Here is a 21,329-nt window from a genome sequence, read left to right as displayed (position 1 = left end):
GAGGGTCTCGACCCAAAACGTCACCCATTCCTTCTCTCCAGAGATGCTGCATGACCTGCTGAGTTACTCCAGCATTTTGCATCTATCTATGTTTTAAACCAGCATCTGCAGTTCCTTCCTACACGAGTGGATCTATGGAGCCATCCCCTTCATTTTTCCTGAATTCAAAAATATTAAGAAGTATATTTGTTTTGCAATTTAAGAGGGTTAATGAATTTGTACACTTACCTTCACTACACTCTCTAATGGGTCAGGAAAGGCCATCAAATGCTGGAGTAACTCAGTGGATGCATCTGTGGAGGACATGGGTGGGTGACATTTCGGGTCGAGGCCCTCCTTGAGGTGATGTTCCGGGTCGAGACCCACCTTCAGATGTTGCCTGGCCTGCTGAGTTACTCCAGCACTTATGTATTTATGTTCTCCAGAGATGTTGCCTGTCCCACTGAGTTACCCCAGCACTTTTTATACGCATGTTCTCCAGGGTTGCTGCCTGACCCGTTGAGTTACTCCTGCACTCTGTCCTTTCGTGTATTAATCACACAAAAGGACACAAAGTGAACATGCAATCAGCATCTGCAGTTCTTTGTCTCTGCGTCTATCTAATGGGTCAGTATCTAATGGACATCACACCTGGGAGCCCCTTGGATCTGACTTGATATTGGGGGTCTGAAGAAGGGGTCGACCCAAAACGTCACCCATTCCTTCTCTCCAGAGACGCTGCCTGTTCCGCTGAGTTACTCCAGCTATTTGTGTCTATCTTTGATATTGGGGCTGTCAGACTGTAGGCTCAGGAAAGTTTGTGTTCACATGGCCTTGCGCCAATTGATCAAAAGCTGCTGGCTCCCAGTGGATTGTGTGCACCTGACAATGGCCTTCCCGCCTACAGGCCTCAACCTCCAACTGGTGCAGGCCCAGCTGACATTAAACCCCATGCAGGCTCTAACAACAGTTTACAATGACAAACCACACCTTGAAATTAAAAGAGCAAAAGTCTAAACAGACATTGTTGACAATTTATTTCCACAAGCTATAATGACTTTTCTAATAATAGCCTCAATGGATTTTAATTTATGCTATAATGACAACAGGGATGATTCAGATATTTTTAGATTTCTTCATTTTCTCAAGACGTAGGCAAGACTAAGATACTGCTACGGCAAGTATTAATTGTGCAGGAAGGAACTGCAGATGTTGGTTTACACCAAAGATAGACACAAAATGCTGGAGTAACTCAGCGAGACAGGCAGCATCTCTGGAGAGAAGGAATGGGTGACGTTTCAGGTCGAGACCCTTCTTCAGAAATTGCCTCAGAGAAGGTTGTGATGAGCCATCGCGATACCTGTGCCACTATCTGCAAGTATATGTGTTACTTTGAGGTAGAATAAGGACAATGTCACCTGGTTAATGGTTGAGAGGGTAGGATCACTTGGGATAATGGGGGGAATTTATACATGGAGCCAGAGTACGTTGGGGAGGAATTAAATGAGTACTTTGCATTGGTGTCCACCAAGAAGGACATGGAGGACAGAGAGATAAGTCTGGGGTATATTAGTATGCTAGGGCATTCTAGGATCACAAAGTTTAGTTTAGTTTAGTTTAGTTTAGTTCAGTTTACTTTATTGTCATGTTTACCGAGGTTGATTACAATCAGGCTGTCCACAGTGTACAGATACAGGATAAAGGGAATAATATTTTGTGCAAGATCAACACATTTCAATAAAGTCCAATTAAAGATAGTCTGAGGGTCTCCAATGAGGTAGATGGTAGGTCAGGTCCACTCTCTAGTTGGTGGTAGGATGGTTCAGTTGCCTGATAACAGCTGGGAAGAAACTGTCCCTGAATCTGGATCCCTTGCCTGATGGGAGAGAGGTGGCCCTAGCAGCTGCAGCTCACCTGCAGTCCGTCTGTCTTTGTGTTTTATGTTGTTTTTTGTCTTGATTGTAGTGTTTAGATGTGATGTAGTGTTTTTTGTGGTTGTGTACTATGTGTGGGGGGGGGGGATTGTAAAATTGTCTCTTCCGAACGGAGACCCGACCTTTCTTTCTTGGTGGTGTCTCCGTTCCCGCTGCGGGGGCTTCAATGTCAGGAGCCCCGACCGCCCCGACGTGCAGCGGCAGCGTCTTCGCCCGCCCTAAATCGTGGGGCTTGGGTCGGCCCGCTGCGGACCTTTCACCGTCCGGCGCGGCCTGGAACGTGGCAACTACAACAGCCTGACCGCGAGAGAAGACGGCAGGGGAAGAGAAAATACATTCTGGCCTTCCATCACAGTGAGGAGGTGACTGGAGGAGACTCACTGTGATGGATGTTTCTTTTGTTTTTGTTGTTTGTGTTGGTTTGTGATTGTGTGTGGAATTGTTTATTTTTATTGCTCTATTGCTGGACTGTGGGTGACTTTCCATTTCACTGCACATCTTGTATGTGTATGTGACAAATAAACTTGACTTGACTTGACGACTTGACTTGAGAAGAGGATGTGACTGGGGTGAGACTGCTCCTAGATTATGCTGGTGGCCTTGCCGAGGCAGCATGAAGTGTAGTCTGCAATTTCATGCAGTCTTGGATGGAACTGGTCCCAGACCAAGCTGTGATGCATCCGGATAAAATGCTTTCCCTGGTTCACCTGTTGACGTTGGTGAGAGTTGTTGGAGACATGCCGAACATCCGAAGCCTTCTAAGGAAGTAGAGCATTGGTGTACATTCTTGGCCATTGCTTCAGTGTGGCTGGTCCAGGCCAAGTTGCTGGTGATATTTACTCCCAGGAACATAAAGATTTCAACCATTTCTACTTCGGCACTGTCTGTGTGCCGCTTGACATCTTGAAGTCGAGCACAAAGTCTTCCTGACATTCTGGGAAAGGTTTTTATTCACAAAATGCTGGAGTAACTCAGCAGGTCAGGCAGCATCTCAGGAGAGAGGGAATGGGTGATGTTTCGGGTCGAGACCCTTCTTCAGACTGATGTCAGGGGGGCGGGACAAAGGAAGGATATAGGTGGAGACAGGAAGATAGAGGGAGTTCTGGTAAGGGGGAGGGGAAGAGAGGGACAGAGGAACTATCTAAAGTTGGAGAAGTTGATGTTCATACCACTGGCTGCAAGCTGCCCAGGCGAAATATGAGGTACTGTTCCTCCAATTTCCGGTGGGCCTCACTATGGCACTGGAGGAGGCCCATGACAGAAAGGTCAGACTGGGAGTGGGAGGGGGAGTTGAAGTGCTCAGCCACCGGGAGATCAGATTGGCCAACGCGGACCGAGCACAGGCGTTGAGCGAAGCGATCGCCGAGCCTGCGTTTGGTTTCGCCGATGTAAATAGGTTGACATCTGGAGCAGTTGATGCAATAGATGAGGTTGGAAGAGGTGCAGGTGAACGCCTGTCTCACCTGGAAAGACTGTTTGGGTCCTTGGATGGAGTTGAGGGGGGAGGTAAAGGGACAGGTGTTGCATCTCGTGCGGTTGCAGGTTACGAGCTTCTCTATCTACTTCCTGCACTCTGTTTCATCCTTATTTCAAGGGTCCAAGTTCATGGCAATAAATATAAATGGAGTGGTGGAGAGGGAATGATACGCTTGCCTTCACCATTGGGGCATTGAGTCCAGTGGCCATGTGGCAGATTTATAAATCTTTGGTTAGGCATAAATGAGGGAATCTTGATATATTTCCAGTCAGTAAAGTGGAAGGTTTGGAGGGGAATCTGCATGTGGTGGAGCTACCATGAGCCTGCTCCCCTTGTCCTCCGTAGTGGAAGAGGTCACAGATATGAGAAGGACTTTGGAATAACTCCAACGAGTAATTGTCATTTTTAGTTTTTAGAGCTACAGCGCAGAAGCAGGCCCTTTCGGCCCACCGGGTCCGCGCCGCCCAGCGATCCCCGCACATTAACACCATCCGACGCACACGAGGGAGAATTGTTACATTTACCAAGTCAATTAACCTACATACCTGCACGTCTTTGGAGTGTGGGAGGAAACCGAAGATCTCGGAGAAAACCCACGCAGGTCACGGGGAGAACGTACAAACTCCGTATAGACGGCGCCCGTTTTTTCGGGATCGAACCTGGGTCTCTGGCGCTGTAAGCGCTGTAAGGCAGCAACTCTACCACTGCACCACCTTTACATTTTACTTATGTGGTACACTTTACATATGTCATTCCGTGCAACAACAGTGGTGATGGAGGCAATGAAGCCCAATCAAGCGGGCTTTTGGAGCTGCACTCATGCCAGCAAGTGACCTGTATACCTCACTGCTGGCTGGATTGTGGATGGGTGATAGGCCTTGGTGTGTCAAGCGGTAGGTGACGTTTCACAGAGTGCTGGAGTAACTCAGTGGGTCAGGCAGCATCTGTGGAGAACATGGATAGGTGACGTTTCACAGTGCTGGAGTAACTCAGTGGGTCAGGCAGCATCTGTGGAGAACATGGATAGATGACGTTTCACAGTGCTGGAGTAACTCAGTGGGTCAGGCAGCATCTCTGGAGGACATGGAGAGATGACGTTTCACAGAGTGCCGGAGTAACTCAGTGGGTCAGGCAGCATCTCTGGAGGACATGGATAGGTGACGTTTCTGTTCGAGGCCCTTCTTCAGGTGACGTTACGGGTTGAGACCCTCCTTCAGAAGATGTTGCCTGGCCTGCTGAGGTTACTCCAGTACTTATGTATTTATGTTCTCCAAAGATGCTGCCTGTCCCACTGAGTTACCCCAGCACTTTGTGTACCCATGTTCTCCAGAGGGGCTGCCTGACCCACTGAGTTACCCCAGCACTTTGTGTACCAATGTTCTCCAGAGATGCTGCCTGTCCCACTGAGTTACCCCAGCACTTTGTGTACCCATGTTCTCCAGAGGGGCTGCCTGACCCACTGAGTTACCCCAGCACTTTGTGTACCCATGTTCTCCAGAGGGGCTGCCTGTCCCACTGAGTTACCCCAGCACTTTGTGTACCAATGTTCTCCAGAGATGCTGCCTGTCCCACTGAGTTACCCCAGCACTTTGTGTACCCATGTTCTCCTGAGGGGCTGCCTGACCCGTTGATGACGTGAAGATGGAGTTCACACTGTGTCCAGGTCTGTTGGCAGCTCAACATTTGCCCTGTTCTTGTGGTCACGATGTTTGTGTGGCTGGTCCAGTCGAGTTTCTGATCAGTTGTGAGCTTGTTGGATGTTGACAGGGGGGGGGGGGGGGGTAATGAGGGGTGGGAAGGGGAGGGGGAAACGCAGCAACAGTTCTACCATGAAATGACTGAATGGTTGGCCTCTCTCTTTCATCAGCGGTGGCCATTGCCTGGGACTTGCATATTGAAAGTGAATCGTGCCAGTTACCCGCCCAAGCCTGAAATATGACTCATTTTCCGATGAAATAAATCTTTGCTGATGGACTGTTAACAGTTCAACAACGGCCACATCCAATCAATGAATTAGTGCACATTTGCAAATGACTTGTTAAATGATCAAATGCCAATGGTATGTTGAACTGTCAAAGCATAAGAGCATCGGTTGTAAACTTGCATCTCCAGTGATCGTAGGAAGAGGAATCTGACCAACAGCAGTGACCACACAAGAGCCCCTCCGTCTGTCTTGGCGTGCGGTTAGCTTGCATGTGAACAATATTACAAAACTGCGTAACCCACAAACAGCCTGATGCTGTGAATGATTTCGGCGTAGTGGAGAAAGATTGATGGTGCAAATGAGCTGCTTATCGATTTAATTCGCATTGGTTAAGTAAGGCTTTAGGCATATATTGACCTTGTCCATCAAATACAATGCACCACATGCGTTCAGTGCCGGCCGCTCAGCACCTGCGCAGTGTCACATGACCACCGCCAACATGCATCCTGGAGGCTCAATGCCCACCCTTACCAAAACGTCAAAGTTTAGAATGAAGCCTTTGGTAATGTATGTGGGAAATGGATGTCAGCCTTTCTCTAATTGTACAAGCAGAATAAAAGCCCAGCCACGTTCCGAATCATGTTGGCATGGTCACTTTAACTCAAACTGCGGACTATCATGTACTATTTCAGCCCCACTGCTTGGCGACAGCTTAACAATGGCCACTCCAGAGATGGCAAACACTACCTCCGACATAAGGACGTGTGGCTGTGACCCTCGGTTGCTTGCCCTCACAAGTGTGTGGTGTTTGTGTGGGCGCAGTTTGCAGTCTGGGCAAGCCATGAAAACTGGGCGTTAAGCATGAAGCAGTGTCAGTGGGCACAGGAATGCAGATTCCGAGTCCTGGTTGACCAGGACCATCAGTTAGGGAGGGGGGAGGGGAGATGAATTGAGCAGTGTTGGGATTCCCATGCCCTTGTTGGGATTTGACATTTCATGATCTGAATCACTCAAGCAAGTTCACGTTGAACTTCTTGTGCCACCACATCCTGGTCCTCAGGGCTTAGCAACTGGCATTGAGTAACACAGCCATCTGGTCAACTGCTCTCTGGGAGTTGTATGGACTTTCCAGCCCCCTGTGGATCACACGCCTCCTTTATTCCACCTCCTACATCATGGCCTTCAGTGCAGAGTTGGAAGACCAGAGAGCTTTCCCCTGTGCAGTGTCATTCTTCAATGTCTCTCCCTGAACAATAGCCGGCATTCGTGTAACAATAATGCACGTCTTTTAAGAGCTACTACTAGCTGGTTTTAAGAAGTGCTGGCTGGCTTTGAACAATGTTAACTGTACAGAATGTTTGGCCTTTGCTGAACAGACTGTAGGGTTAACGATGGGGATAATCATACCAACTTCCAGGGAGCATGAATTGACATTTGCCCGGAACAGAGACAAAGAACAAAGATTAATTATGCCTCATAATGCCCTTGCTTGATTTTGATCTCTTGCATTTAGTTCTTACTGAATTATTCCATTTAATTATCAACAGAAAAATCACAAAGAGATGCTGATGGATTGAATAACTATTGATGTTTTAAGATGATACCGTTCGTTAAAAACTTGTAGCTTTTTTAAGGGCAGCACTGTTGGGTAACGGAAGAGCCGACTACGGGCGCCGTCTGTACGGAGTTTGTACGTTCTCCCTGTGACCAGCATGGGTTTTCCCCGAGATCTTCGGTTTCCTCCCACAATCCAAAATGTACACATTTGTAGGTCAAATGGCTTGGTCTAAATATAAAATGTAAAAATTGTCCCTGGTGTGCGCGTGTGAGTGTGTGTGTAGGGTAGTGTTAATGTGCGAGGATCACTGGTCGGTGCGGACTCGGTGGACCGAAGGGCCTGTTTCCGTGCTGTATCTCCAAATGAAACTAAAACTAATACCAATGACCCATGGGTTTACCTGACGGCCATGAAGCTTTCGAGGTATAAATCATGTGGTGAATTTGTTACTTTCTCCTTAAACCCACGTGAACATATGTTTATCACTTAGCTCTTTATGAAATGCTTTGTTAAAGCCTTCTGGTGAATATAAATCATTGCTAGACCAGCATGTAAGGTCAACAAATCTGACATTTGATATTTCATTCTTAACTTCCTAGAACGCGCACACTAACCTCATCTCAACACCAATGCCCTTACTATAAACGAGGCACTTCATTTGAAATCCCCTCTGACAGCATCAGTTATTCTTCCTTCGTTTACAGGTCTGAACTTTCAAGATTTGACAATGTCTTCAGCTGTTCTTAAAGCTTGAAAGAAGAAGCAAATATATTTCAGATATTTGTGTAGGAAAATAACTGCAGATGCTGGTACAAATCGAAGGTATCACAAAATGCTGGAGTAACTCAGCGGGTCAGGCAGCATCTCAGGACAGAAGGAATGGGTGACATTTCGGGTCAAGACCCTTCTTTAGACTGATCAGATATTTCAGATATTTTGTCTTCAACTGCCTGTGTATGTTTCAATGTAAAGTTACAGACAAATTCTTCTGTATGATTTAAGTCCGACGACTGTGTTCTAAGGTCTTCCAATTATCCAGCTCCTGGCAGCACTCTTACATGCCCCCATGTTAAAGGTACATTCATTTTAGTAAGAGGACAGCTGCTTCTCCATTAAGTTCAAGAGAGTATTCATTGACATACTGAATCTCCCCAGTCCCCAGTCTGCCAAGGAAGTAGAGGTGTTGTTTATGATTGCATCAATATTCATTAATGACTTGGATGAAGGGATTAAAAGTACCATTAGCAAATTTGCAGATGATACAAAGCTGGGTGGTAGTGTGAACTGTGAGGAAGATGCTATGAGGTTGCAGGGTGACTTGGACAGGTTGTGTGAGTGGGCGGATGCACGGCAGATGCAGTTTAATGTGGATAAGTGTGAAGTTATCCACTTTGGTGGTAAGAATAGGAGGGCAGATTATTATCTGAATGGTGTCAAGTTAGGAAAAGGGGACGTACAACGAGATCTGGGTGTCCTAGTGCATCAGTCACTGAAAGGAAGCATGCAGGTACAGCAGGCAGTGAAGAAAGCCAATGGAATGTTGGCCTTCATAACAAGAGAAGTTGAGTGTAGGAGCAAAGAGGTCCTTCTGCAGTTGTACCTAGTGAGACCGCACCTGGAGTACCGTGTGCAGCTTTGGTCTCCAAATTTGAGGAAGGATATTCTTGCTATTGAGGGCGTGCAGCGTAGGTTTACTAGGTTAATTCCGGAATGGCGGAACTGTCGTATGTTGAAAGACTGGAGCGACTAGGCTTGTATACACTGGAATTTAGAAGGATGAGAGGGGATCTTATCGAAACATATAAGATTATTAAGGGGTTGGACACGTTAGAGGCAGGAAGCATGTTCCCAATGTTGGGGGAGTCCAGAACCAGGGGCCACAGTTTAAGAATAAGGGGTAAGCCATTTAGAACAGAGATGAGGAAAAACTTTTCAAGTCACAGAGTTGTAAATCTGTGGAACTCTCTGCCTCAGAAGGTAGTGGAGGCCGATTCTCTGAATGCATTCAAGTAGAGAGCTAGATAGAGCTCTTAAGGATAGCGAAGTCAGGAGGTATGGGGGAGAAGGCAGGAACGGGGTACTGATTGAGAATGATCAGCCATGATCACATTGAATGGGATTCGTGCTGGATCGAAGGGCCGAATGGCCTCCTCCTGCACCTATTGTCTATTGTCTAATGTGCTGGATCCAGGACAGATCTTCAGGGATGTGCACTCCCAGGAGATTGAAACTTTTGACTCTCCACCTCTGACCCGCCAATGAAGACAGGTGTGTGGATCCTCGCCCTTCCCCGTCCAGAATCCACAATCAGTTCCTTGGTCTTACTGACGATGAGAGCAAGGCTGTTATTCTGGCACCATTTGATGAATCAGTCGATCTCCCTCTGACACTCCGACCATTTGTCATCTGTAATTCGTCCAAGTTGGCGACTTGAAGATGGAGTTCGCACTGTGTCCGGGTCGTGAGTACTGAGAGAGCAGAGCAGGGGGGCTGAGCACACAGCCCTGAGGTGCTCCCGAACTGATGGTTGTTGAGGATCAAGTGTTGCTGCCAATTCGTACAGATTGTGCTGTGCTGATGAGGAAGTCAAGGAGAGACCTTGAGACCCAGCCCCACCACAAGGTTTTGCAATACATAGACCCTATCTGACTGAAAATTCAGCACACATTTAGTTTTAGAATTCAATTTAATTTTAAATATGTGAAAATGAAAAGTGACCACAATTAGTTAGAAAACACTTACTTAATCTCACAATTTTGCTCCTTCTAGATTAATGAGGTCGGTGGACATTTCATTGCCAGCCTCTGAAGGCACTTGACAGATAAATATTAATTTTAAAAGCCTGATGTAAATCTTACATTCTTTATGAAATAAATCATTCAGACTAATGACTGCTGCACAATGCTTTGTGCCAATCCATTCTGGAAAGAAAGACGTGCACTTTTCAAATCTGTCAAACTGTGGAGATTACAGCTCTATGTGAAGAAGCGATACTTACATAAGCACTCCTCATTAAATGGCTTTTCTCGCTCAGCTTCATAGCCTCATGGGCCCCTGCCTGTGAAAGCAATAAATGACTGGAAAACATACTTCTTTTATAATGAAGGGTGAGAGATTTTATATTTCCTTTTCTAATCAAGGGCCTGCCAAGGAAGTCATAATCTCCAAAGATCAACACAAAATGCTGGAGTAACTCAACGGGTCCAGCAGCATCTCTGGAGGCAGGGAATAAATAGGTGGCGTTTTGGGTCGAGACCCTTCCTCGGACCGAGAGTCAGGGGAGAGGGAAAGTTGAGGTATGGAAAGGTACAAAGGACAAAAGAATGAAAGGCAGGAGAAGAACAAATCAAAGCCAGCAACGATGATCAAGGAAAGGTGGAGCCCACAACGGCCCATTGTTGGCAGTGAAAAAAGTGCTAACGTGTAGATACAAACAGTGAAACTAAGCAGGACCACAGTGAAACTAGCAGGAGGACTAGGGTGGGGGAGGGATGTAGAGGGAGGGAATGCTAGGGTTTCTTGAAATTAGAGAAATCAATCCCCAAAACTGTAGGTGTTGCAGCCTCCATCACCCTGTGTTCACAAAGGGGCCTCTAATTATGGAGAAAGTCAGCCACTGCCCTCCTTCTCTTCAACAACCATTGTAGCTCAAATATAGAAACATAGAAACATAGAAAATAGGTGCAAGAGTAGGCCATTCGGTCCTTCGAGCTAGCACCGCCATTCAATATGATCATGGCTGAACATCCAAAATCAGTACTCCATCCCTGCTTTTTCCCCATATTGCTATTGAGGGTGTGCAGCATAGGTTTACTAGGTTAATTCCCGGAATGGCAGGACTGTCATATATTGAAAGACTGGAGCGACTAGGCTTGTATACACTGGAATTTAGAAGAAAGAGAGGAGATCTTATCGAAACGTATAAGATTATTAAGGGGTTGGACACGTTAGAGGCAGGAAACATGTTCCCAATGTTGGGGGAGTCCAGAACCAGGGGCCACAGTTTAAGAATAAGGGGTAGGCCATTTAGAACGGAGATGAGGAAAAACGTTTTCAGGCAGAGAGTTGTGAATCTGTGGAATTCTCTGCCTCAGAAGGCTGTGGAGGCCAATTCTCTGGATGCATTCAAGAGAGAGCTAGATAGAGCTCTTAAGGATAGCGGAGTCAGGGGGTATGGGGAGAAGACAGGAACAGGGTACTGATTGAGAATGATCAGCCATGATCACATTGAATGGCGGTGCTGGCTCGAAGGGCTGAATGGCCTCCTCCTGCACCTATTGTCTATTGTCTATCCCTTGATTCCTTTAGCCCTAAGGGCTAAATCCAACTCTCTCTTGAAAACATCCAGTGAATTAACATCCACTGCCTTCTGTGGCAGAGAATTCCACAGATTCACAACTCTCTGGGTGAAAACGTTTTTCCTCATCTCAGTCCCAAATGGCCTACCCCTTATTCTTAAACTGTGACCCCTAGTTCTGGACTCCCCCAACATTGGGAACATTAATCCTGCATTTAGCCTGTCCAATCCTTTAAGAATTTTAGATGTTTCTATAAGATCCCCTCTCATCCTTCTAAATTCCAACGAATACAAGCCCAGTCGATCATATGTCAGTCCCGCCATCCCGGGAATTAACCTGGTGAACCTACGCTGCACTCATTCACTAGTAATAATATTCTTCCTCAAATTCGGAGACCAAAACTGCACATAATGCTCCAGGTGTGGTCTCACCAGGGCCCTGTACTCAATATGTCTCAAATATGTTGCATGGTGAGAGATTACGTAGTGGTAAACATCCAAGTCTCAATCAAGTATTTCCAATAGTAGCAGATGTGTTTAGTGTAGTGTAGGCACAGCGTGGACGTAGGCCCTTCGGCCCACCGAGTCTGCACCGACCAGCGATCCCCGCACAATAACACTATCCAACACACACTAGGGACAATTTACACTGACACCAAAGCAATTAACCTACGATCCCGTACATCTTTGGAATGTGGGAAGAAACCGGAGTTCCTGGAGAAAACCCACGCAGACACAGGGAGAACGTACAAACACCGTACCCGTAGTCAGGATCGAACCCGGATCTCCGGCGCTGTAAAGCAGCAACTCTACCGCTGCGCCACTGTGCCACTCATGTGGCGAAGTTAAGTTAAATATTGTTTCATGGAGATATTATGTCACTAGGTCTAGGTATGAATTAACTTTCGTTGCTTAGCATTCGATATAAAATATCCATTTTGATGTTTGAAAATAACTGCAGATGATGGTACAAATCGAAGGTATTTATTCACAAAATGCTGGAGTAACTCAGCGGGTTAAACAGCATCTCAGGAGAGAAGGAATGGGTGACGTTTCGGGTCGAGACCCTGAAGAAGGGTCACTACACTAAACACCCTGAAGAAGGGTCTCGACCCGAAACGTCGCCCATTCCTTCTCTCCTGAGATGCTGCCTGATCTGCTGAGTTACTCCAGCATTTTGTGAATAAATACCATTTTGATGTTTGCTCTGCCTTCGGAGGGAGCTGCAGTTCTGCTCTGACTCAGCAGGTGGCACTCGTGAGCAAGGTTTGAAAGGCAGATGGTTCCAATCTTTCTCCAGAAACTGAGCACAGGAGGATACAACATGATGGCACAAACAGTAGAGCCGCTGCCTCACAGCTCCAGAGACCCACGGTTAATCCTCTCGTGTCCTGCATGTGCGGAAATTGCACATTCTCCCACTGGCTGCCTGGGCTTCCTCTGGGTGCTCCCATGCCAAACACGTGGTAGGTGGTAAGTAAACCGCAAAATGGCCCCTTGGTGTAGGTGAGTTGTAGAATCTTGGGCAGGGGTGTGGATGGGAAAGTGGGGAAAATAAAGTGGGGAGAATAAAGGGGGGGGGAAGTGGGGAGAATCTTGATTGTAGAGGTTATGGGGAGAAGGCAGGAGAATGGGGTTAGGAGGGAGAGATGGATCAGCCATGAATGAATGGAGGAGTAGAAACATAGAAACATAGAAAAATAGGTGCAGGAGGAGGCCATTTAGCCCTTCGAGCCAGCACCACCATTCATTGTGATAATGGCTGATCATCCAGTAACCCGTGCCTGCCTTCTCCCCATATCCCTTGATTCCACTAGTCCCTAGAGCTCTATCTAACTCTCTTTTAAATTCATCCAGTGAATTGGTCTCCACTGCCCTCTGTGGCAGAGAATTCCACAAATTCACAACTCTCTGGGTGAAAAAGTTTCTTCTCACCTCAGTTTTAAATGGCCTCCCCTTTATTCTTAGACTGTGTCCCCTGGTTCTGGACTCCCCCAACATTGGGAACATTTTTCCTGCATCTAGCTTGTCCAGTCCTTTTATAATTTTACACATTTCTATAAGATCCCCTCTCATCCTTCTAAACTCCAGTGAATACAAGCCCACTCTTTCCAATCTTTCCTCTTATGATCTCCTGATCTTATGAAAGTGGGATGAGTGTAAATGTGAGCTTGGTGTTTGGACTCAGAGGCCACAGTGCTGCGGCTTCTCCGTGATGTTTGTGAGGAGCTTGTTGTGAGCAAATTGTCCACTGCAGCTCGAGATTTGCCACACTCAGCGTATTTCAAAAGCACTTTGCAGAATGTAACACGTTGAGATATAACCATATAACCATATAACCATATAACAATTACAGCACGGAAACAGGCCCGTTCGGCCCTACCAGTCCACGCCGATCACTTTCTCTGACCTAGTCTCATCTACCTGCTCTCAGACCATAACCCTATTATTTGGAAAGGGACAAGAGAAACATTATACAAGCATTGTGCACGCCTTTGCTGACGACCATCAAATGCCCATGCCAATGTCCATGTAACATGCAACATGTCGAGACAGCAAACGGTAGTGGAGGCGGCACAGAACGACTGTGCAGCTTACACAAACGTTTGATATCTTGAGGATTGCTTCGATATCACCTGCAATAAAATCAGTATTAATTGTAAAGGTGAAGGGCCGCATGGACGTGTACTGTCACATGTACTGAGGTACAGTGATAAACTTTGGTTGCATGCCAACCAGTCAGCAGAAAGACAATGCATGATATGGACTTGTTTAAAGTTAGCTTATAATATTGAAACCACACATTTATCACAGCCGACACCAATACCAGTGGGGCCTGTGTCACAATCTCTGAATTATTTGACCTACATCCTACAAATTAAGAAGTTGCTTTACAGCGAATGCAGCGCCGGAGACTCAGGTTCGATCCTGACTACGGGTGCTGCACTGTAAGGAGTTTGTACGTTCTCCCCGTGACCTGCGTGGGTTTTCTCCGAGATCTTCGGTTTCCTCCCACACTCCAAAGACGTACAGGTATGTAGGTTAATTGGCTGGGTAAATGTAAAAATTGTCCCTAGTGGGTGTAGGATAGTGTTAATGTACGGGGATCACTGGGCGGCACGGACTTGGAGGGCCGAAAAGGCCTGTTTCCGGCTGTATATATATGATATGATATGATAAGTGGCCTCGGAAAAACAGATTATCGGCTAAAGTGAGCAATTAGTCATATTGGGACTTATTCAGATACCCAGAGACCCAGCCAACTTTATGTTATATGGTTATACATAGAAAATTATATATAACAAAATCACAAAGAGTTGGAGCTGATTTTCAAAGTAAGTTAGCACACAGGGGAGTCGTCAAAGATTGATGGGGACTGGTGGAAAGGATTCCAATTAAAATTAATTTTTAAGACCACAGGCAATTAGTAGCAGGCACAGTAATACAGCACAGAACTGCCACTAATTAAGCACTGATCAACTGCAGAGTCAGATTTTATTTGAGCAGAAAAGCCCTAAGGATAACTGACACAAAATGTTTTATATTTCTTTTGTGATTCCGACTGTGAATGACAGCAAGGCAAAATTAAGAGAACTTCATCTTCAGTTGAGTTTATTGTCACGTGTACTGAGGTACAGTGAAAAACTTTGTTTGCGTGCTAACCAGTCAGCAGAAAGATAATGCATGATTACCATCGATCCATTTACAGTGTATAGGTACACGATAAGGAGGCATTCGGTGAAGCTGTGTAATGCTAGTGAGATAAAGTGGGCAATTGGTGGAACTGGATGATAAGGGAATAACGTTTAGGGCAAGGTAAAGCCAGCAAAGTCCAATCAAGGATCGTCCAAGGGTCACCAAAATGGTGGATCCTTCATCTGGCTGAGCCCAGTTCTTTGCATCCCCATCCTCCAGTTCCACCAATTGCCCTCTTTACCTCACGAGTACCACACATCATCTCCAAAAGCCTTCATATTCTCACCATCTATGCCGAGCATCCCAATACTTATCATGTCAGATGGTAAGAGAAGTTGTGCTGAAAAGGGGAATCACACAAAAAGACTCTTTAACACAGAGTGGCCCACAGCTACCGTTAATATTTTGTATTCCTTTGATCGCAGCGTATGACATCACGGGACCTTATTTCCCATGTCTCATTGTCCTTCAACTTGGCTGTCTCGAGACACAAATTGGGGAGGCACGGTGGCACTGATAAATATGAGGTGCTGTTCCTCCAATTAGGGTTTAGCCTCACTCTGGCAATGGAGGAGGTCTAGGGCAGAAAGGTCAGTGTGGGGATGGGAAGGGGAATTAACACAAATTGGAAGAACACCATCTCATATTTCGCTTGGGCAGCTTACAGCCCAGTGGTATGAATATTGAATTCTCTAGACAATAGACAATAGACAATAGGTGCAGGAGGCCATTCAGCCCTTCGAGCCATTCAATGTGATCATGGCTGATCATTCTCAATCAGTACCCCGTTCCTGCCTTCTCCCCATACCCCCTGACTCTTCTATCCTTAAGAGCTCTATCTAGCTCTCTCTTGAATGCATTCAGAGAATTGGCCTCCACTGCCTTCTGAGGCAGAGAATTCCACAGATTCACAACTCTCTGACTGAAAAAGTTATTCCTCATCTCAGTTCTAAATGGCCTACCCCTTATTCTTAAACTGTGGCCCCTTGTTCTGGACTCCCCCAACATTGGGAACATGTTTCCTGCCTCTAATGTGTCCAACCCCTTAATAATCTTATACATGTCGATAAGATCTCCTCTCATCCTTCGACTCTAACCTCAAGTAACCCTGGCATTCCCTCTCTCTCCATCCCTCCCCCACCCAAGTCGCACCAGCTTCTCATTTTCACCCAACCCTTCAGCTAACAACGGCCTGTTTTCCTTATTATCGTTACTTTTTTGCATATCTTTCATTCATTGTTCTTTATCTCTCCACATCGTCGTCTATATCTCTCATTTCCCTTTCCCCTGACAAGTCTGAAGAAGGATCTCGACCATAAACGTCACCCATTCCTTGTCTCCAGAGATGCTGCCTGTCCCGCTGTGTTACTCCAGCACTTTGTGTCTATCTTTGGTTTAAATCAGCATCTGCAGTTCCTTCCGACACAATGCGGCGTGGAGGTGCTCCTGTGCTGATGGTCCCTGAGGAGGACGTGTTGTTGCCAGTTCCTACTGATTGAGGTCTATCGATGAGGAAGCCAAGACTCCCGCTGCACAGGGACGGACAGAGACCCGGTTTCCTGCATTTGACGATACGTTCAGAGGTTATGAACCTGTTGAACGCCAAGCTGTAATCGATGAAGTATCGACAGCCTGATGTATGTGGTTTTGTTGCTCGTGGCCCAGCACAGAGCTTGTGAGGTGGCATCTGCTGTTGATCTGTTGTGGTGGTCGGCAGGTTGCAGTGGGTCCAGGTCCTTGCTGAGGCAGGAGCAGATATGCATCATAACCAATCTATCCAAGCTCTCCGTCACCGTGGACCGGAGTGTCACCGGTCGGCAGAGGTCGAGACAAATCACCACGCTCTTCTTGGACTCCAATTTATGAATATTCTTGTAAAGCAGGTGGGGCATCAGACTGTGGTAGTGAGAGTAGGCTGCGAAGATTCCAGACAGTCGGGTCTCGCAGGCTTTAAGAACACGGCCATCGGAATACCATCAGAACCGGGCACTTGCCAAGGATTCACCCTCGTGAAGGATCTTCTGAGGTCAGCCTCCGAGATTGTGATCATAGAGTCGGGGACTCTGTGGGTTCCCGAGGGTACATCGTTGTTTTCCCATTCGAAGCACAGACAGAAAGCAGTGTGCTCGTTCAGGTGTGATGCTTCACGGTCACTTCACATGTTTGTGTTCTTGTGCTAGGAGAAGAATTAGGCCATTCGGCCTATCAAGTCTACTCCGCCATTCAATCATGGCTGATCTATCTTTCCCTCCTAACCCCATTCTCCTGCCTTCTCCCCAAAACCCCTGACCACCCTTGCGCTACTTGGATTCACCTTGAAGGAAGTGATGGCGTAAAAGCCCTGCCCCAATTGTTGAGAGTCTATCTAATCCTCCAGTTTAGACTGAAAGTATTTTTTGCTTTCTTGATGGCCTTCTGAAGGTTGTACCAGGACTGTGACCCAACATCACTTAACTTCAATAAAACATAATACATCACCATAAAGTTTGAATAAGGACAAATGGGAACTGACAATAGCAATTGAAGCAAATGCAGCTGAATCCATTGCAGCATGTCACAATACGGTCATTATAACGGTGGCGCAGCGGTAGAGTTGCTGCCTTACAGCGCTTGCAGCGCCGGAGACCCGGGTTCGATCCAGACTACGGGTGCTGTCTGTACGGAGTCTGTACGTTCTCCCCGTGACCACGTGGGTTTTCTCCGAGATCTTAGGTTTCCTCCCACACTCCAAAGATGTACAGGTTTGTAGGTTAATTGGCTTGGTATAAGTGTAAATTTTCCCTTGCGTGTGGAGGATAGTGTTAGTGTGCGGGGATCACTGGTCGGTGTGGACTCGGGACTGTTTCTGCGCTGTATCTCTAAACTACACTAAACTAAACTAAACAGGGAATGAAGTGCACTGACATGTCCATGGTGAGTTTACCTCTCCACCCTCCCATACAGTGTGCACAGCCTTCCCTCTGGTGGTGACTCAGGGAAGTGTTTAAAACAGTGGCTCCCAACCCGTTTCATCTGTGGGTGAAACTTGATTAGACATTTGTATTTACGGCCCATATTTTAAGATAACATGATTGATGAATTAATAATTCTGTGAAAACAATTTGAGTTTTCAAAATTTTAGCTTTGCAGCTTATTAATCACAGAGCTAAACCATTTAATAAAAGTCATATTAAATAATTGAAAACTAAATTAAGGCATAAAATAAAAATTTGTTGGCCCTGTTTTAATCCTTCGCCACCCAATTTTGGTCCGCAGGGGTGGAGATGGGAAACCAGTGCTTTAAAGGGAAGTTGATAAGCATGATGGAGAAAGGAACACAAGGAACATAAGTTCATTTGGAGTATAAAAGGTGGAAGTGACCAGTTAAACCGAATGCTTGATTTAATTTTTGTTTTTAATTTTTGGAGATGCAGCGTGGAAACTGGCCCTTCGGCCCACCAAGTCCGCACCGACCAGCGATCCCTGCACATTAACACTATCCTACACACACGAGGTACAATTTACACTTACACCAAGCCAATTAACCTACAAACCTGTACGTCTTTAGAGTGTGGGGGGAAACAGAAAGTTTTTGAGAAAGCTCATGCGGTCACGGGGAGAACATACAAACTCCGTACAGACAGCGCCCGTAGTCAGGATCGAACCTGAGTCTCTGGCGCTGCAAGCGCTGTAAGGCAGCAACTCTACCGCTGCGCCACCGTGCCGCCTTTTCAATACTGTAAATTCTACATTAATGAAGAATAGGACTGTCATGTGAACAGGAATAGACAAGAGGAGAAATTGTACTCCATGTACCATCTTGTACAACTTTCCCAGAATTATTTACCTCAACCAGTATTTGCTTCTTCCCAGAATCTAGAGGTTATGAACTCTCTGCACTGACCATGTTAAATCAATGCTTCTTTCATTTCCTCTTGCTTTTTATTCAGCTTTAATAACTGTGGAACTGTCATAAGATCATACACAATAGGAGCAGAATTAGGTCATTCAGCCCATCGCCTATGCTATTCAATCATAGCTGATGTATCTGTCCCTCCTAACCCCATTCTCTGCCTTAAATATATCAACTGACGTTGTCCTCCACAGCCGTCTGTGGCAACAAATTCCACAGATTCCACACAACTAAGGCGTTAACTTCGCCAGTGATTTTGAAAAAAATAAAAACAAGGATTATAGAAGAAATAAGAATGACGGAAACTACCTTCCGGTGAATCCATGGGAAATATGAGAGAGATTGAAGGAAGTGTATGTTTATTATCTGCAGCTCTCAATAAACATGATCAAAAACATCAACAGAGAATGAAAAAGAATGAACGATTCTGAACCTCCAATGAAACATCACTGATCCGAAGCATTACCTGTGCTTCCATCAGACTAGATGCTGCCTTGAAATCTACTAAACATTTCCAGTAACACCCACTTTTGATTTAGTAATATTATTATGTTGTCAAGGTTGCAATAGCAATGGTATGCATGCACTTCTCAAGCACACAATGGCTGTTTAACCGGTTTGCTAAACCAGTTCCTTAAAGGGAAGTAGATAAACATGAGGGAGAAGGGAACACAAGGATGTGGATAAGTCCATTTGGAGTATAAAAGGTCAAAGTGACCAGTTAGACTGAATGCCCGATTTAATTTTAGGTTTTAATTTTTGTAGATACAGCGCGGAAACAGGCCCTTCGGCCCACCGAGTCCGCACCGACCGCACGTTAACACTATCCTACACACACGAGGAACAATTTACACAGACACAAAGCCAATTAGCCTACAAACATGTACATCTTTGGAGTGTGGGAAGAAACAGAAAATCTCTGAGAAAACCCACGCAGTCACGGGGAGAACGTACAAACTCCGTATAGACAGCACCCATAGTCGGGATCTCCGGCGCTGCAAGCGCTGTAAGGCAGCAACTCTACCGCTGCACCACTGTGCCGCCCTTTCAATACCGTAAATTCTACATTAATGAAGAATAGGACTGTCATGTGAACAGGAATAGACAAGAAGAGGAGAAATTGTACTCCATGTACCATCTTGTACAACTTTCCCAGAATTATTTACCTCAGATATCTGATACCTCAGATAATCTAGATATGGATAAGCACAGGTTACTGATTGTGGATGATCAGCCATGATCACAATGAATGGCGGTGCTTGCTCGAAGGGCCGAATGGCCTCATCCTGCACCTATTTTCTATGTTTCTATCTATGTTTCAACCAGTATTTGCTTCTTCCCACAATCTAGAGGTTATGAACTCTCTGCACTGACCTTGTTAAATCGATGTTTCTTCCATTCTTTTGCTTTTTCTTCAGCTTCGATAACTGTGGAACTAAGGTCAGAAAAGACAAACAGGTGGGCAGAGGGGGTGGGGTCGCTCTGCTGGTAAGGAATGATATTCACTCCCTTGCAAGGGATGACATAGAATCAGGAGATGTAGAATCAGTATGGATAGAAATGAGGAATTGTAAGGGTAAAAATACCCTAATGGGAGTTATCTGCAGGCCCCCAAACAGTAGCCTGGATATAGGGTGCAAGTTGAATCAAGAGCTAAAATTGGCATGTCGCAAATGTAATGCTACGGTGGTTATGGGAGATTTCAACATGCAGGTAGACTGGGAAAATCAGGTTGGTAATGGACCCCAGGAAATAGAGTTTGTGGAGTGCCTCCTAGATGGATTATTAGAACAGCTTGTACTGGAGCCTACCAGGGAGAAGGCAATTTTGGATTTAGTGTTGTGCAATGAACCTGATCTGATAAGGGGACTCGAGGTAAAAGAGCCATTAGGATGCATTGATCACAATATGATAAGTTTTACTCTACAAATTGAGAGGGAGAAGGGAAAATCGGAAGTGTCAGTATTACAGTATAGCAAAGGGGATTACAGAGGCATGAGGCAGGAGCTGGCCAGATTCGACTGGAAGGAGGCCCTAGCAGGGAAGACGGTGGAACAGCAATGGCAGGTGTTCCTGGGAATAATGCAGAAGTTGCAGGATCAATTTATCCCAAAGAGGAGGAAAGACTCTAAGGGGAGTAAGAGGCACCCATGGCTGACAAGGGAAGTCAAGGACAGCATAAAAATAAAAGGGAAGAAGTATAACATAGCAAAGAAGAGTGAGAAGCCAGAGGATTGGGACTCTTTTAAAGAGCAACAGAAGATAACTAAAAAGGCAATACGGGGAGAAAAGATGAGGTACGAGGGTAAACTAGCCAATAATATAAAGGAGGATAGTAAAAGCTTTTTTAGGTATGTGAAGAGGAAAAAAATAGTCAAGGCAAATGTGGGTCCCTTGAAGACAGAAGCGGGGGAATTTATTATGGGGAACAAGGAAATGGCAGATGAGTTGAACCGGTACTTTGGATCTGTCTTCACTAACTATACAAACAATCTCCCAGATGTTCTAGCGGCCAGAGTTCCTAGGGTGACGGAGGAACTGAAGGAGATTCACATTAGGCAGGAAATGGTGT

The 21,329-nt window shown here is 45.8% G+C and overlaps 1 protein-coding gene across 1 annotated transcript in view; it reads left to right on the top strand.

The window, feature by feature from the left end:
• Nucleotides 1-21,329, top strand: part of LOC144598482 (galactosylgalactosylxylosylprotein 3-beta-glucuronosyltransferase 1-like) — a 104,036-nt gene that overhangs the window by 44,560 nt on the left and 38,147 nt on the right. Inside the window, exon 2 of the mRNA XM_078408626.1 lies at nt 20,176-20,215. The gene's annotated coding sequence lies outside the window, so the exon portion shown is untranslated. The remainder of the gene's footprint in view (nt 1-20,175; nt 20,216-21,329) is intronic.

This window comes from Rhinoraja longicauda, chromosome 12 (assembly GCF_053455715.1).
Source record: "Rhinoraja longicauda isolate Sanriku21f chromosome 12, sRhiLon1.1, whole genome shotgun sequence".
NCBI lineage: Eukaryota > Metazoa > Chordata > Chondrichthyes > Rajiformes > Arhynchobatidae > Rhinoraja > Rhinoraja longicauda.
The sequence above is the reverse complement of the archived record's forward strand: the minus strand, read 5'-3'. Positions and strand labels throughout refer to the sequence as shown.